Raw genomic sequence first — 16859 nt, 5'->3', positions numbered from 1 at the left:
TCTATCCTCCCCCTCTCCTTTTTTCTGAAAACCACCCAAGAAGAGATTAATCATGAAGGGAAAACTCAACTTCACCCTCTAGCTGCAGGTCACAGTTCTTATTTCGTGTGGAATTGGCTTTCGGAAAGCAGAAGGCCTGCCCGGGGGGCAGGGACCTGATATGAGAGGAATTTGAGAATGAAGCAGAGGGGATTGATTAGCCCACTTCATATCCCACACTCCGTAAGCACAGTCCAGCTGCAATCTAACACACCGCTGAGCTGAATAGACAAGAGAAATTGGATTCCTTCCTAATATTTAACCTTCAAGTCAGCTCTAACAGCTGTTGATGGGTTGCTCTCCCAGGTAGTTACAAGAGGACTTTTTACATGTTACATAGAGAGGGAATACCAAAGTGGGAATGTGATGACTTTTCTGTAGGTTATTCAATTACAATAGTGCAAAGAGCAGCTAGGCCATTGAAGCACATCATCTGCATGCCACTGCACTGAGGGATTTAATTTTACACCTCTACTTGTCTGAACAGGCTGTGTGAGTGTGTGTGGGCACACACATATACACCACTCACACACACTTTGGCAAATGTGCACATATGCGCATGCACAAACAAGTGTATACGTGTGTACGCACATAAAGAGCAATTAATGGCACGAATGTTGAGAGTGCAGCTAATGGATGGATCATATACCGTCATAATGACTTACTTTGATGTCGGTTGTCAAAGCAGACCTATTTTAGACTTAGAGCAAAAAGCGCTTGAAAATACCCTATAATGCTTCCATTCTTTTTATCTCTTTTCACAAGCAGATGTTAGAACAAAGAGCAATGGCATCACTTCCTTACACTTAGATCTCGAGAGTGACTACCATTTAGATTTCTCCTTCCCTTAGTCTGTTCTTGAATCCAGATCAATGTATAAAAATATGAAGAGTTGACAGATAAATGGCGCATCTCAGTGACTCTGTAGCCATATTAGACGCCAATGAATATTTAGCGGTTTCATTTATAGGCCAGTTTGATCATATCCACCCACCATTTCTTGTGCCAGTCTTGGGGAAGTGTTGGTAAGAGAGCAGGATGTCATCAGGCTCTTTTTCTCAAGTCATTAAGCCATACAGTTTATTCCAAGCAAAGTGTTGCCCATTTGAATGAGCACATTAGCGAATGTCTTATGATAATTAAGTGCTTGAGTTGCAGAATTGCAGAATCGGATTCATTAGCAGAGTCACACATTTTTTATTAGCACCTTATTCTGTTCCAGGGCTGCAGCAATGCCTGACGACATGCAGCTTTCCTTTTTCTACACAATGAAGAGAAATTTAAGCACTGAACTTCCATGATTAGAGAGATTGTAAAACTTCACATCACGGACTTGAAAGTAAATTTTGCTGATTTTTATGTTCCCCAAAAGAATTTAGGTCAATTTGCTAAAGCATACTTCAGGCATGGGAAAGCAATCCAATAAAGTAGTCTGGTACAAATCTATAGATAAATGATGCTTCACATTCAATTACAGTGAGGATTTTATCTTTACTTTTCAATGATTTTGTCAATTAGTCAACACAGTATTTCTTAATTCATCAAGGACTCTGCCCTAGTATTAGTCTGAATGTAAGCATTTATTAGATTACCAAAGACACAGGGAGAGAAGAGAAATGCATTAGATGACTTGGATGTTATTTGTTCAAATAAATCCACCAGTAAATGAGCAATCCACATTCTACCCAAGATGGTTGTCCATTATTTGAGAATGACTTCTGCTTCTTGAACTGGGATTACTGCAACAAACACAAAAAAAAAAAAGGTAAACAATCCAATTTTTTTTCCCTTGAATTTTGACGCATTGACTATCGTGCAAATAACAGCACACCAAACCAATCCACTGGGGAGTCCATGCAGGAACCATGAAACTATACTCACAACACAAATTAATTGGGGAGAAAATAACTAATTCTGACATTCCCTGAAGAGGGTCTTTCATCTCATAAATACTGGCTGCAAACTTGAGTATTTTTGCTTAAGTAACACAACACTGCAGATGATAGGATTCGTTTGGCTCTGCCCTGGGGGCCCAGCATGACAAAGAACACTTGTTTAGCAACTGCATAACCAGGTCCCAACATGGGCCTGTGACTGCGCCCAGCCTCACCTAGAAACCTGCTCCATTTGCATTCTGCCTCTCCAGACACCAGACAACGCAATCTGAGGGGAAGCAGCATCCCAGAGATGCCATTGGAAGCTCCCACATAAATTAGTCTTCATTCCCCCATCTCTCCTTCCTTTCTTCTCCCACTGCTGCTCCTCCTTTCTCCTCCTTATTTGTCCCATGGCTTCATCACATCACAGTTCATGCAAAGGAGAAAGTGAAATCCAGCTCTAAAGTTTCTCCACCTAATTACAATCTGTATTTACTTTCCTGAGGCTGCTGTGTGACCCAGTGTATCGGCTTTTCAAGTCTCGAATCCAATGTTTAATTCAGTATTGAATGTGTCCTTTGGAATAATAAAACAATGGTGTAAAATAAAGTTCACTCTAAATCCAATCCCATGGGATTCAATTACATACTTTACTTGGACAAAATGCATCTTGTTCACTGCATTTTTTTGCGTTTATTTTTTGATTAAATTCACTTTGACTTCACATGCTTGTTGTGCACATTCCCTTGTCTCAGACTCAATATTGTTCATTTTCCATGTGAACATTTCACTTTGGCATAACACATTAAAGTATTTAAGTTGTAAGAAAGTAGCTCAGCACTGTTTTTGAGTCGTTACCATAACATGCATCAGATACCTGTCTAGATATGCATCTTGAGTTTTACTATAAGTTTTTTAAAAAATATATGTCAGTGAATGGGAACCAAAGTATTTTTCAATTCAGTTTTCCTGCATTTTAGCACCTGACTGCATAATTAATGCTCAAGCAAACACAGCATTGGAGCTGTTGCTGCTATTATTGCAAACTTGCTGCTACTGCCACACCTTCTACATAGAAATGCTATAGTGTCAGATGTGAAAATACTGAGCATATAAATTTTCCTCAGTATGCAGTAAATTCCCAAGCTGCTGCTGCAGTGAAAAACTGACTGCATGGGTTTTCCCAAACACTGATGCATTTGCAACCCTATTTTGCTGGTGGATGTGAATGATCTACAGGTCATGTCTACAGGTGTTAACCCTTTTGATGACTGGAAACCTGACCGAGGAGCGCCTTGCCTCGTGGTTAATATGAGCTCAAATACGTCCTTGCACCCCTTTGACCCTGCACAAAATAAAGTATGAAAATAGATTTATACCGACTGACCAATAACGTTTAAAGAAATATATTTATTTATAAAATTATGTTAATTTTTGATAATACTAAAGAATACTAAAGGGCCTTTCCAGACCTATCATATGCACACTTTACAGACAAAGGATCCGAATCAAGCTATGGGACATTTATCAAAACACAGTTCAAGAGAATTGGACAATTGACGAAGCTGTTCCGCAACTTCATGGTGAATAATCATCTTACTAAAAAACATTATGGTTGTTTTCCTTTAATCCGTCAACTGACTGTACCGTATGTTCGCGACCATAAGGCGCACCGTATGAAAAGGCGCAGTCTCAGTTCCGGGTGCTATTTCTGTATTTAACACATACATAAGGCGCACCGTATTAAAAGGCGCAGTCTCAGTTCCGGGTGCTATTTCTGTATTTAACACATACATAAGGCGCACCGGATTATAGAGCGCGTGCAGGTAAAACATACCTGTACTAGCTTAAAACATGCATGCTAGCGTGTGTTTTAAAAAAGGCAGCGGAAGCAAAACTGAGTTCAGTTGTACTTTATTGAAGTATTTAGCAATGTTTTCACGTTGTTTTTTGATCAATCCTCATTCACAAATCCATCAAAGTCCTCATCTTCTGTATCCGAAATGAACAGCTGGGCTAGTTCTCCATGGAACACGCCAGGTTCCCGCTCGTCATTGTCAGAGTCAGTCTCGTTGCCGTGCGGCTCCTCATAAATGATGCCGGCTTTTGCGAGAGCTCGAACAACAGTGCAAGCAGACACGTTAGCCCAAGCATCCGCAATCCATTCACAAATTGTGGCGTAACTCGCCCGGCGCTGCCTCCCAGTCTTAGTAAAACTGTGTTCGCCATCTGTCATCCATCGCTCTCACGCCGTTCGCAACTTCACTTTGAACGCCCTGTTTACACCGATGTCCAGCGGTTGGAGTTCCTTCGTCAAGCCTCCCGGAATGATAGCAAGCTCCGAGTTCATTTGCTGCACTTGGTTTTTCACAGCGGCTGTGAGATGGACGCGCATGGAGTCACAGATCAACAGGGACGGTGACGCCAAACCCATGTTGTTTTGCATAATGCAAATACCGGCACTATATACCAACTGGGGGCGTGTCTTTAGCGTCTTCTTTCACGCCCACACTTCCCCCTTTAACGTTCTCATGCTGTCCTCTGTCACGTCCTCCTTTTCTCTACATAAGCAGCGTGTCGGCAGGAAATGTTCTCAGTCAGTCAAGCGGAGCTCCTCAAAGTCACACAACAACATTTACACATTTTGGAACTCGGTGCACACATAAGGCGCACTGCATTATAAGGCGCTCCGTCCATTTTGGAGAAAATTTAAGGCTTTTAAGTGCGCCTTATGGTCACGAAAATACGGTATTTGTGTGTTGAACATGCTAAGCAGGCATCTTTTGTACAGATAATGTTTTTGCACGAGCAGCTGGTAAGCTCTTAACAGTAAAGAACCCACAGAGCAGAGCAACACTAGCTCCAATCTGTCCATCTAATTCGAAAAAGAGAAGACAGAAGACCACTATGGTGTTGACTCTTTCAAACGCCAACCCCCACCCCATCCTTGACTTTCCAGACAGCCACACTCTTAGTTGGCACATCATTTGCTATTGCCGCAAATGCGATCATTAATTTACCCTTCCCAGTGAAACTTCATATACCCATGACACATTTTTTTCTTTGTCTAATTAAATATAATTTTGAAGCTCTTTAAATCCAACTTCATCCAAATGCACAATCTAATTTTTCATTTGCTTTTGTACATGATATAAGACATCAAGTCAATAATTTATTAAATTACTTTTCCCATTCATTTTCTTCTATCTATAATTGATCTCTCCAGTTGAAATTCTGTTGTTCCTCTTACTCAGCCAGTCTGCGGAGAGTCTGCGTGACATCACTGTGAACAGGGCTTGTACCTCCCCATACCCTCACTGGAAAACATACACACACACACACGCACATGCACACGCACACACACAAACACACGCACATGCACACGCACACACACAAACACACACACACACACACACACACACACACACACACACACACACACACACACACACACACACACACACACACACACACACACACAAAAAGGGGCTGTGTTTCCATGACTTCAGACGACATTACATTGACTTAGATTCATTTCCTGAAGACTTACTTTAACCTAAAATACTATTTACCAAAGCCTTTCCCTAAACCTAAGCATAGCCTAAGCCAAACCTTTAAACATATCTTCACCTTAAAATGTGATTATTTATATCACTGTCATTTGCTTTTCATCCCCATAAGAAAGACCAATTCCCATAGTGTAACTGTGTAAACAGATATAGGTCCAAACAATATGAGTAATACCTTCACCCACACACACAAAGCAGCTTGGGACAAACTTGATATGCATGTAATGCAACATTTTCCAAACTATAAGAATGTTAGCCATCAAAATCTTGATTCTCTCTCTTAAACGAAGTACATTCTGTAAGAATATTTTGTTTTGCTATTTGCATTTCATTTGTGACATTACCCTTTTATTTATGAATAGAATTATTATTTGATTTATCGTCTAATTTAAAGTTGAAAATACTTTAAATTGTTTGAAGATTTGATTGAGTATTGTACAGCGCAAACATGCTAGACATAGAGATTCTCTCCGTATTCTGTAGAGAAACAAAAGGCTTGTTGGATTGTGCCTGATCTTGTGTGTCAAATCAAGCTTAAGTCGTGTAGTATCATACTTTGGCAGCTTTATACAACTCTGCTATCTTCTCTGGAGACACCACTGCACCGCTGTCACAGCACAAGCATCCAAACAAATAAAATGAGGAAATGAACATTAACATGAATAATTTGTCTGCCTGCTAGTAATTACACTTTACTGCTAATAACTGTTTACTCATATGTGACCATACCTAATTATTATTTTGAATGATCACCTGGTCATTCCGCTGTTCTGCCACAAAGTTTTGTCAGCAATAAAGGGCATGAACTGCAACATTATGGCAACTAAATATAGTTTCAAAGGATCTCATATCACAATGTTGTGAGGATGTTTCGAAAGAGGACGTTTATACTCCTCTTGGTGGCATAAAGGAACATGCTGCTCAAGGATGTTAATTTACATTGTAGGACAGGAAGAGAGAGGGCTGTGATCTGGCTATTTCCTGGTTGCTACAAATACCAAACACCAGACCCTTTCTGGATCTGCTAGCCTCTCAGTTCACCCACATTAAAAGCCAACTAGAGCTGGCTAAGCTAAGTGTTTCCCTACTATCAATCTGGAAGATGTTTAATTTAATTCCTCTGTGTAACTTTCGAGACTATAGTTTGCAAGTACAGTGTGTTGCACTTCTGTCTGGGTGTAAAGGTTCTTCTTCTACCTATAAGACTTAAAGATGTTTTTTGGTCTGGTCTCTAGAGTGTTCTACACAGTGTAGCTGATGATGCACCTTACCAAGTACAAACAGGTGCTTTATAGAGGAGTGGAGCTGACTTCTGTAACACTAAAACTCTAAGACCAGATGCACAAGAGTGGTGGCTTTGATTTTCATGCATCTTTCAGGTTTACTGGCAACAGCTCGCTCAGTAGCTCTCTTGGGTCTCCTGTATATGAGGTGCATGCAGCTGTGTTTTGAGCATCTGGAGTAGCATCCAATGTCACATGCAGTTGGGCCAAATCTGGATAGATGATAAAGTCTCCATAATTCAAATTGGTTGGACTTGCATCACAGTTTTTCTGTTTAGGCCAAGTCTGAAGGCTGTTAGACTTTTCCCCCTTCAATAGATGGGTTGAATGTTTGCCCTGGTAAGCTATTGTGTGCCGCATGTAGTTTCATGAGATCTGCTATTTTTTGTGTAAACCTACATGAACGATGTCCCTTGAAACTTTCTAAGCCTTATACTCTAGGAGTCAGAGATGGCTTGCAGGGTTGACCTTTGCCTTTGAGTCCCTGCTCATATATTACTCATCTTTACTGCTGGACATGGTTTCTTTCTTTTTACCATTTAGGGTCAGTCATGCTTGAAGCATAGCATTTTGTTGTCCTCCTTGACAAAAGGGGAAAAGCACTTGATCCATTGAAATCAGTTGATGTTGATTTTATGTCATGTTGATGTCACAATAAGAGGTATGAGTGTCATGTTTCAGCCTCTTAAGTCTATACACAACCTGGTAATTGTAATTGAGGTTTGGTGTCACTTCAGCACTTTACAAATTCACAAACCCTAACATAGGGTCAGCAGTTTAGGTGGGAAAGTCTACGCATGTCTTGATTTGACGAGGCAGTACTGACCTGCCCCCTCAACTGTGTATACATTGACACAGAAAGACTGCTCTTGTTGGCAAAAGCAGGAAAAACTACAAGTGTTGTCACTATGTTAAAACTTTCACATATTTCATGTGGACCATGTAAACAACCAGTATGACAACTAAGTAGTGTCTCTTAGAAGGATCAACCTGTGATCATAGTCCAAGATTAAAATAGCATAATCTTTGACATTACAAAAATAGCAGCTTGTGTACTGGTACATTTACCTGATTAGCTTTGAAACAGTAAAACAGCATGTACAATGTCTTTTTTTTGTTAGTGTTCTTCCTCAAGTGTACATCAAGTCAAAAATAGAGTGACATATATCAGATCATGCTGAGATTGAAATAATTGTTGCTTGTTTTCAACCTGAATGCTTCAAAAGCTCCGGTGACAAGAATAGAACAAGAATCAGCAAACTTGACAGACAAGGAATCCATCCATCCATTAGCTAAACCCACTTTTTTCAGTAGAGTCATGGGGTGGCCGGAGCCTATCCCTGGGCGAGAGGTGGGGTATACTCTGGACAGTTCACTCTTGGAATATTGCACTATAATTAAATGATTACATAATACATTGGTTCATTTTGGTTAATTTTCAAATTCAAGGACTTAACTGAAACAATTTCCTCTCCCTAATTACAATTTCCTTCTAGGCTGGCATTTACAATGCAATCTTCAGATCTTAGAAAATGTGTTTTTGATTTATTATTTCTTCATCAGAGCAGTTTGTGACTAGAAATTGGTTTATAAAGCAAAAGCTCAAATTATTAGGGCCTTTGACCTGCACAGCTGACTCATTATTGTATGTCAAAGAAAAGCTGAACATTTTTGACAACCAAGCATAGCAGAAGAAGATCAGGGAAAGAAATAGGTTGTTTCAATTTTCTCAAAATGCCTTTCTGCTATTGAAATGAACTGAAGGGACATCAAACATTCTTGGCTGCGTAGCTCTCAGAGGGAAGACAGACAAAATTATTTGATGCCATCTGAGGCTCACCAGTGCTGAGGATCACAATACAGCTAGCTGACACCCTGGTGATTATTCATGGCACTCACGCTTATTATTGTGGAGAGATTGAACAATGGCTTTCTGTTGTGGGAAGTGAGCAGTTAGAAGTTCTAACCTCTGCCAAAACAATCGTCCTATGCATTTCTCTCAGCAGTGAAACAACAGAGGGCTGGAGAGATGCAGACATCTCTGTCTCCCTTGGGTGTAATCTGACTTAGATAAATATTTGCCATGCAGTCTGAACATCACACAAAACCACTGTGATGCTCTTGCGAAGCTTGCTGTGATTGTTTTACTCTACTACAGGGATGGATTTTAGCCTTCAAGTGACTTTCACTTAAAATGTTCATTCTTTGCTAAACTATAGAACCAAGTAGCTGCTGAAAATGGAATGAAAATCCTTTAAAAATAAAGCTAAGCCATCTCCAATTCTCTAATAGCTTCAGAAACATAAACAGATATAATTAATCCTGACTGGAAAATATCTAAAGCAATGTGAATAGGGTTTTTACTTTGTATACTAGAGATTTTTTACAAACAGGTGGACTGTGTATTGGCACTGACACAAATGATATTGCTTCGTCTATGAAGAACACCGGTAAAGGTTTCCTCTGAATTTCTGCTTATCCTTCAGCAAGCTGGCCTATGGAGCTCATGTTTTACCATCACACACATCCATCACCAAGTCAGGAATCATATCAATACTTGCCCATTTCCCCATTTGGGGTGAGCTGAGTAGATCAATTCATTTAAAAGGAACCACAGCCAGACATCCGTTTTAGAGATTAGTGCGTATATTGGCTAGTCATCTGATGGAGGGTTGAAGGTTCATTAAGTCAATGGAATCCTTAATCGATAGGCAAACTTTAAGTCCAGGCTTTTATGGGAGACTTTCTACTGCATATGTAGTTACACTGGCAAGGGACAAAGCAGTCAACAACCTTGGTCTCATTTTCATGCTATTATTGTATTACCTAACTTGTGTGTTTTGTCCTTGGTAAACAGCCAGTCTTACAAAATGCTCACATTATTTGCAAATGGTTACTTCGATCCAGTGTTTGGAAACTTGTTATATGCAGTCTTGGAGAAAAGGTTTTACAAATACTGTTTGACAACCTTGGTACTCCGATACGGTTTTGAGATAATATTGATGGAGAAGTATTGCTGAGCAGCCATTTTTTGTTTCAATCTTAAAGTCAAACAACTGGATACCTTAGACAGTCTTTAAATTCATGCAGTCGTATCCTTACAATATTGTCCGAATGACAATGGGTGAAAAGTCAGCAGAGCCCTTGATCGCTGGGTTTATGTAAATCTGGCAACTTAAGTTTCTGTCTACAGTCCAGTGTATCCCCTCTCCAGCTAAATCATGGGGCATACTCCGGCTGTGATTCTTAAGTGTCACTTGTGTCCACCTGAATTATTGTTTGTGTGTAATGCAGGGGAAGAACTGGGATGCAATGAGAAGTGGTTGTGCCCTCTGATTGATTGTTAAGTGTTGTCCAGGAGCCCATTGCCAGACTCCACTTAACGGCCTGCACAGCAGAAAGCAATCAGTGGCTGTTACTAAGGGTCTCGTGGGGATGGGCCCGGTCATGATTGATCTTCAGTGGATCTCTGAAGATGTCTAAGAGAACTGGGTTTCACCAGAGTCGTGTTCAGGTCACAGCGAATGACCTCAAACTTGAGTGTGTGGCATCACATCACAACCTGGAAACTTTGGTTACCTCAACACAAATAAGCTGAAACTCCTGTATTTTACTGATTTAGTTCCCCTTGTCTGCAGAAAATTAGATGCCCTGGCAGGTCTGCTCCTGAGTGCTGCTGCCACATGAGTTTTTAATTGGCATGACAAATTGTGGCCCTTTGCATACATCATTCATATGGTATGTTAACTGCAAATTACTGCATGGAGCAGTGTATTATAGTCAAATAGTAAATCCCAGTGGATGTATTGCATGTCTCCTGGCGCTATTGTACCTGAGGACACACACACCCACACAACCACCTCTAGTACCAGGCAGTAGAGCTGTCGGCTCTCCAGTGGCGTGTCAATGTGTTCAGTGACCACAACGCCTGGTGTTAGTCTCATTACAGAGGGATCAAAGGGACATGAGCTTCATAGCAGCGGGGACTCTCTTCAGCCCCCTGAGAAGCAACTCCTCCTCTAATCTCAAAGGTCACATTTAGTCATTCAAATATAAAACAGCATCACATCACTCGCACCCACGTGGTCTGCTCGAATCTTCTCCAGAGCCGAGGTGCTGAGAAAAACAGACAAATCGGCTCATGAAGAATGTAAAACTTGTGCATGAATACAGTTTGTATGACAAATGAGAGTTTATCCTTTAGTAATAATTAGCCTCTGAGGTGACAAAAATTATGGAAATGCCTCTGTCTATATTTAAGATAAATATATTAATAAATATATCTATAAAAGAAAATTCTAATACGGCTTAGGATAAGGCATTGTCCTTCCATGAAGCCCATGAGGTGAAGTTATGTTTAAGATGAAACCTTGCAGCTATACATTTATGTATAACCTTATATTTTTCCATCTATCTTTCATATATATTCTCTTCTAATTCAAGCTCACTACTACAGGATATATCTACATATCAAACCTTTGTACACATGATGCTGGAGCGCAACTGCAGAAACGGCACTCTGGACAACCCAATCCTCAATTAAAATCACACCAATGATTTTTGTCATGGAATTTAGTTTTCATTCTTTAAATGACACAGTGAGTGGACAATGATGGTGGCAGCTAATAACATTGCGGTGCCAACAGCAGTTCCTCGGGATCTGAGCAGCTGTTCTGCAGTCTATATTGGCCTGTTCTTCAAGTGGAGAAAAAAAAGAGCAACCTAGATGAGAATTTTGTGCTTCAGTGGCTATTGAAAGATGAGGCAATAAACTGCTAAACTTGAGTAATCACACACTCCCTGAGGAATTTCTCAAATGGGGATGGTCAAAAACCTTGAAATTTGAGCCCCTTGCACACGACCCAAGCTTTAACATTTGATGAGATTCATTATTGTAGGGAGCTGAATACAAGTGTCTTCTGATTACCGGCCCACCATTAAAAGTTCCTACCAGCGTGCATTACCACAGTAGAACGTCAATGGGATTAAAATCTCAATTCATTCCAGTCAATTCTCCAGTAACAAGATTTCATTAAAAGCAGGCAGGGAGGAAAATGGACTCAAAAGCACTGAAACAGCTGGACTATAAATTATAAAGATGTGCTTTCTGCTAACTGAACACACCTTCAGCTTGCAGATGCATTATTATTTAATGTTCAGAGGAGCTGGTTTTATGTAAATTGGAGTCTTCTATTCTCTTCAGTCCCCTTCTCAATGCCAGGTACTTCCAAACCAAGCAAAGGGAGAGATTATGCAAACCAATTAACATATGAAAATAACGTATTAATATACTGTCTCTGAACTGTATCCAATCAGTTCCTTTTCACTGGCGTGTGTACAAAACAATTAAAATTAAATTTATACTGCTCTTCCTTAACATATTCTGCAGAAAATGGAATCAGTGAGCAAATGCTGACAAAAGTTTTACAGGCCTGTGTTCTTCCTTAAAGGCACACCGACTTTAAGAATATTTATAAGAAGCCATGCTAATAAATTCCAGTCTTTGTTTCTCCCTAATGATGTGTGCATCTGAGACAAAGCAGTGAAATCCATAGCAGTAGCCAGGTGCTAATGAATGGCTTACATTATGCTGTCCACTAATTACTACTGCACCATAAATAAAACACAAGACAATCAATTAGTGGTAGACGTGTGTTTGTTAGTCACGGGCAGCAAGTTCCTCCAGGCCAAGGCTTTGCAACAGACCTGCCTCTTCAGGGTGTAATTTTGAAATAGATAGGATGAGTTCAGATAAATCACATTTTGAATGTTAGTGAATGCACTGCGGGCAATGTGCTCACACAGATTACAAGTAAATTAATATCTACAGCTTCAGCCAAGAGATGAGTAAAATGTTAGAATGCACATGGAGCAGAAAGTCCTTTCCACCGAATTAGACAAAAGAAATCCAAAGGGCAGCTGTCATCTCTCTGCCTTTTAATGGAGTTTTGCAAAAAGCCTTTCTCCTCCACTTCATACAAAGCTCCTCCAGTTTCCCAGACACCAACTGGCTGACGTATCACACTTGATTTGAACCAGAGCAGGGGAAATCAGAGTGCATTAACACTGCATGTAGAAGGCACTAACTGAATGATCGTAGCATTATGTGTCCTCTGGTCTGGCCTATCTGCGTAGTTTGATGCATAATTCGAGCATTAATGTAATTTACTTTTTAACACAGTCCCAAAAGTAAACTGATTAGTTGATAGTTATCTGCTAATGTGCCAATAGGACCCACATGTCACTTGCATCCAGGCAGAGGCGCAGGATTACATATGACAAGGTTGGCCTTGCAGGAACACAAAGAGACAATGCCTGCCAGAAGGACAGACAGCAGACAAAAAGGTTCCGCATACACACAAACACACACAAAGTCGAGCAAAATATCTTACGAGGTAAATGGTTGTCGTTCAGGTTTGCTAGTGTAGCAATTCTGTGTAACAGGATCCATCTTTCTTCTTTATTTTCAAGGCCCTTTAAACAGATCATACCAATAAGGAGGGAGAAGAGTAACAATAAATCTGGAGGATACAACAATAGATTCCCAGTTGTGTTTGCAGTCTTTAGCCCACTTGGTTACACCAACAAATTTTGTTTGTGCAAAGTTTTCAAAAGGCAGTTGATGAGGCAGTGCATTAATCAATCTAAAATTCAAATTTAAAAAACTTATTTAAAGTATTTCTGGGCCATCAAATGTCTTTTATCTCGGTCCCAGCAGAGTTTCTTCTTTTACATGGGACAAATTAGTGGCCCTCTAGATGATAGAGGCGCTTTAAAAAACGTGCAACAGAGTTGCAGTCCCATGATGCAATGCTCCCAGTGGTTACATCTGCTCCATTCTTTCATCTTTCTCCATTGTTAGGTGGGAGCTGTCACATTAGGAGGAGAATCGTGGCTCCTTCCCACCCCCAAGTTCCCCCTTTTTTCCCATTCCAGCAGTTGGCAGGGTGGCAGGGCCATACAAAGGAGCATGCACCAGGAGCGCAGAGGGGAGCACCGTTAGAGGAAAAACAGTTTGGGAATTAAGGTCATTAATTTTCCACTTTCAAGGGCTGCCACACAGACGGAGATAAAGTCAGCATAAATATTCTGCCGAAGTTTCTCCTGTTTTTCTCCTCTCCCCATTTTCATCGGCAGCCCATTTATCTCCATGCTGTCAATTAGAGGCAAAAGCAAAGAACTAATTAGGAACTGTGCAATTTTAATTAGCTGTTTTGATAATTAAACTAATTGGTTCCCTTGTGTTTCTGCAATGTGTGCTGAGAACTTTTTTGATATCTGGGCAGCAGATTTCCTATCCGCTGGTTAATTAGTCACTTTTGCATTAAAAAGGAGCCTTCCTTAATAGCCTTAATTTGCAGTTGAAAAGAGAATCTACCATCAATAATTTGTGTAATTGGTAACCGTTTGATTGTAATTTAGAGGCACGGCCGGACAGCTCGGCATGTCTAATTCCTAATGACTAGGATTAAAGTTGGATTAACTGTTTGGGAAAGGGATTCACTCTCCCCTCTTCCCTACTTATCAAATGACACCTTGTCTACATTTGATTGGTCATGAAATTCAAATTGACTAGGTGAACAGCAAGGCTTATACTGTTCCTATTACTTTCTATATGGTGAGCCTGTCAGGTTCCATCAAAAAGATTCCTATAATTCCTACTTTCCGCCCACCATCAGAGAAACTCAACGACAAAGAGAATAAAAAACGGTTACAATTTACTCTGTGATGTGTTAAACCTCTGCTATCAGAGCCATTTGTGCACAAGTCTAAGAGGAAACATAGCCAGGATCGGCCACTAGGAGGAGCAGAACCTTCAGTCTCAGAGTCCATCCATCCATCCATTATCTATACACCGCTTAATCCTCACTAGGGTCGCGGGGGGGCTGGAGCCTATCCCAGCTGACTCGGGCGAAGGCAGGGGACACCCTAGACAGGTCGCCAGTCTGTCGCAGGGCCACATACAAAGACAAACAATCACTCTCACATTCACACCTACGGGCAATTTAGAGTAATCAATTAACCTCAGCATATTTTTGGACTATGGGAGGAAGCCGGAGTACCCGGAGAAAACCCACGCATGCACAGGGAGAACATGCAAACTCCATGCAGAAAGATCCCGGGAAAGCCGGGACGCGAACCAGGGACCTTCTCGCTGCAAGGCGAAAGTGCTAACCACTACGCCACTGTGCAGCCCCAGTCTCAGAGTCACAAAGTAAAAAAGGGACTGTGTGTTAAATGAAACTTCATTCATTTAGCTGCCCCTAGTTTTCTCTCTGAACATAAAATTGCATATTAAGCATAGAGTACATTCACAAACAGTAACTAAATGTCTGCTTTTAAGTTATAGACCTAATAAAGCCAAGACAGACAGTGACTATACTATAATTTGTTTTACAATAACTCCCCAAACCAACGTTTCCTACAGTAGCAGAGAGGAGAAATCACACTGATGTTTACAGGTGTCAGGATGATGCTAGAATGCATTTAAATATTGGTGGAAGCTGGGAAGCCTGGCCTAAAAGCATATCATTCAGCATCTTAACTATCAGGCACCATCTCTATACTTTTACAACACAGAGCCCCGTCAGTAGTCTGATTAAAAAGCACCATTCATCCCACTTAGCCAGAATACAATTAAGGGACATGGCTTTAAAAGCCCAGCCCTGAAGCCTCTCCCCAGCCCACATAAAAGGAGCACTCTCCACTGAGCCTTGCCTGTAAATATCATGTTTGATATGAGGTTTTAATCTGCTTAGCCATTCTGAACTATAGAATGGGCTCATCCTCTCTCTGAAACCCCTGTCCAATGGCTGTGTGCCTGAGGACGAACAGGAACACAACACTAGTGTGCTATCTGATTAGGTGGGGTTAATTACAGAGCACTGTTTTGTAGTGGCTGCATTTGAGAGTCGCCCATAAATAGATGGGCATGGCTAATGCATGCTCAGAAATGAATTTTAATTAACTGTGTATCAGAGAAGCCCACTCAGGGGCTTGTTTCTAGTATTCACTGACCTGGCTGTTGGATGTGGAGGAGGAAAGGGTCTGGACCCAAGACACTGTGAGGGGCTGAGAGGTACACCACGGCCTACATGAACCAGGTATCAAAGACACACAATGTTGTGTCCTAACACAAAGGTAATACAGCTAATTTAAACTGATGAGAACTACCTTTATTGAGAGGGACTGTGCAACCTGTCCATGTCTTCACATATGATCATCTTTAAAACAGTTTAAACATGGTGTCTGCATGTACTTCACCAATCCAAGACAGGATCAAACACTGGTGACACTTTAATAAACATGAAACTTCATCAGCTACATGATTTTATAGAAGACGTTGACTAAAACACACGATTCATCAGTGAGGTTATTGTGGTAAATTCCCAGCTCCATCCATTATTACACACCCTTCACACACACCATTTCCGTTCTCTCACTGAATGGTCCTCACATTCAAATGTCAAATGGCTATTTGAAGCCGAGCCCCGATGATACTGAACCATTCTTCCCTTTTCCTTTCCAGTTTTCTGTGTGATTGGATTAATTATGTGTCACTCACTTTGCTAGAGGTCAGCAAACATACATTCTCGGTCATAAGTCATCAATCTATGTGACCGTGGAGATGAAAAGTCAGGCGTGTCAGCCAGAAAGCTGCACAGAGAGGGATCAGCCCATTGATTTCAGGGCCAACCCAATCTCACCACAGCCTGCTGCCCTGAGAACTGAAATTATCCCTATGGGCTATGTACAGTGAGCTTTATACCTCAGATTTGTAGCGCCTAGTCACATTAGAAGGGACTATAAAATCTTTATTTCCAATGCAGAGCAGGATAATTATCACACGGAAATGCATGTGTAGCCCATGCACTGTAGCATACTGTAAAAGCTGAATCTATGGAAGCATAGCAGCGTTGGTCACTTCAAAATAAAAGAACTCCTATGTGGATTTTCAATCAACACATCTCCAAAGTTTGTACTTCAACTCCACTTTAAGCAGACATAAAAAAAATATCTTCACAGATGAGGTTTCACTGCTGAAAAAAGTCACCAAAATGAAGTCTAATAGGAGTAGTTTGAGAACAATT

At 40.8% G+C, this 16859-nt stretch overlaps 1 long non-coding RNA gene across 1 annotated transcript in view; it reads right to left on the bottom strand.

The window, feature by feature from the left end:
• Nucleotides 1–16859, bottom strand: part of LOC129348608 (uncharacterized) — a 181417-nt gene that overhangs the window by 99031 nt on the left and 65527 nt on the right. The window lies entirely within an intron of this gene.

Source organism: Amphiprion ocellaris, chromosome 1 (genome assembly GCF_022539595.1).
Source record: "Amphiprion ocellaris isolate individual 3 ecotype Okinawa chromosome 1, ASM2253959v1, whole genome shotgun sequence".
In the NCBI taxonomy this organism is placed as follows: Eukaryota; Metazoa; Chordata; class Actinopteri; family Pomacentridae; genus Amphiprion; species Amphiprion ocellaris.
Note: the sequence above shows the minus strand (reverse complement) of the source record. Positions and strands in the feature narration are given on the sequence as shown.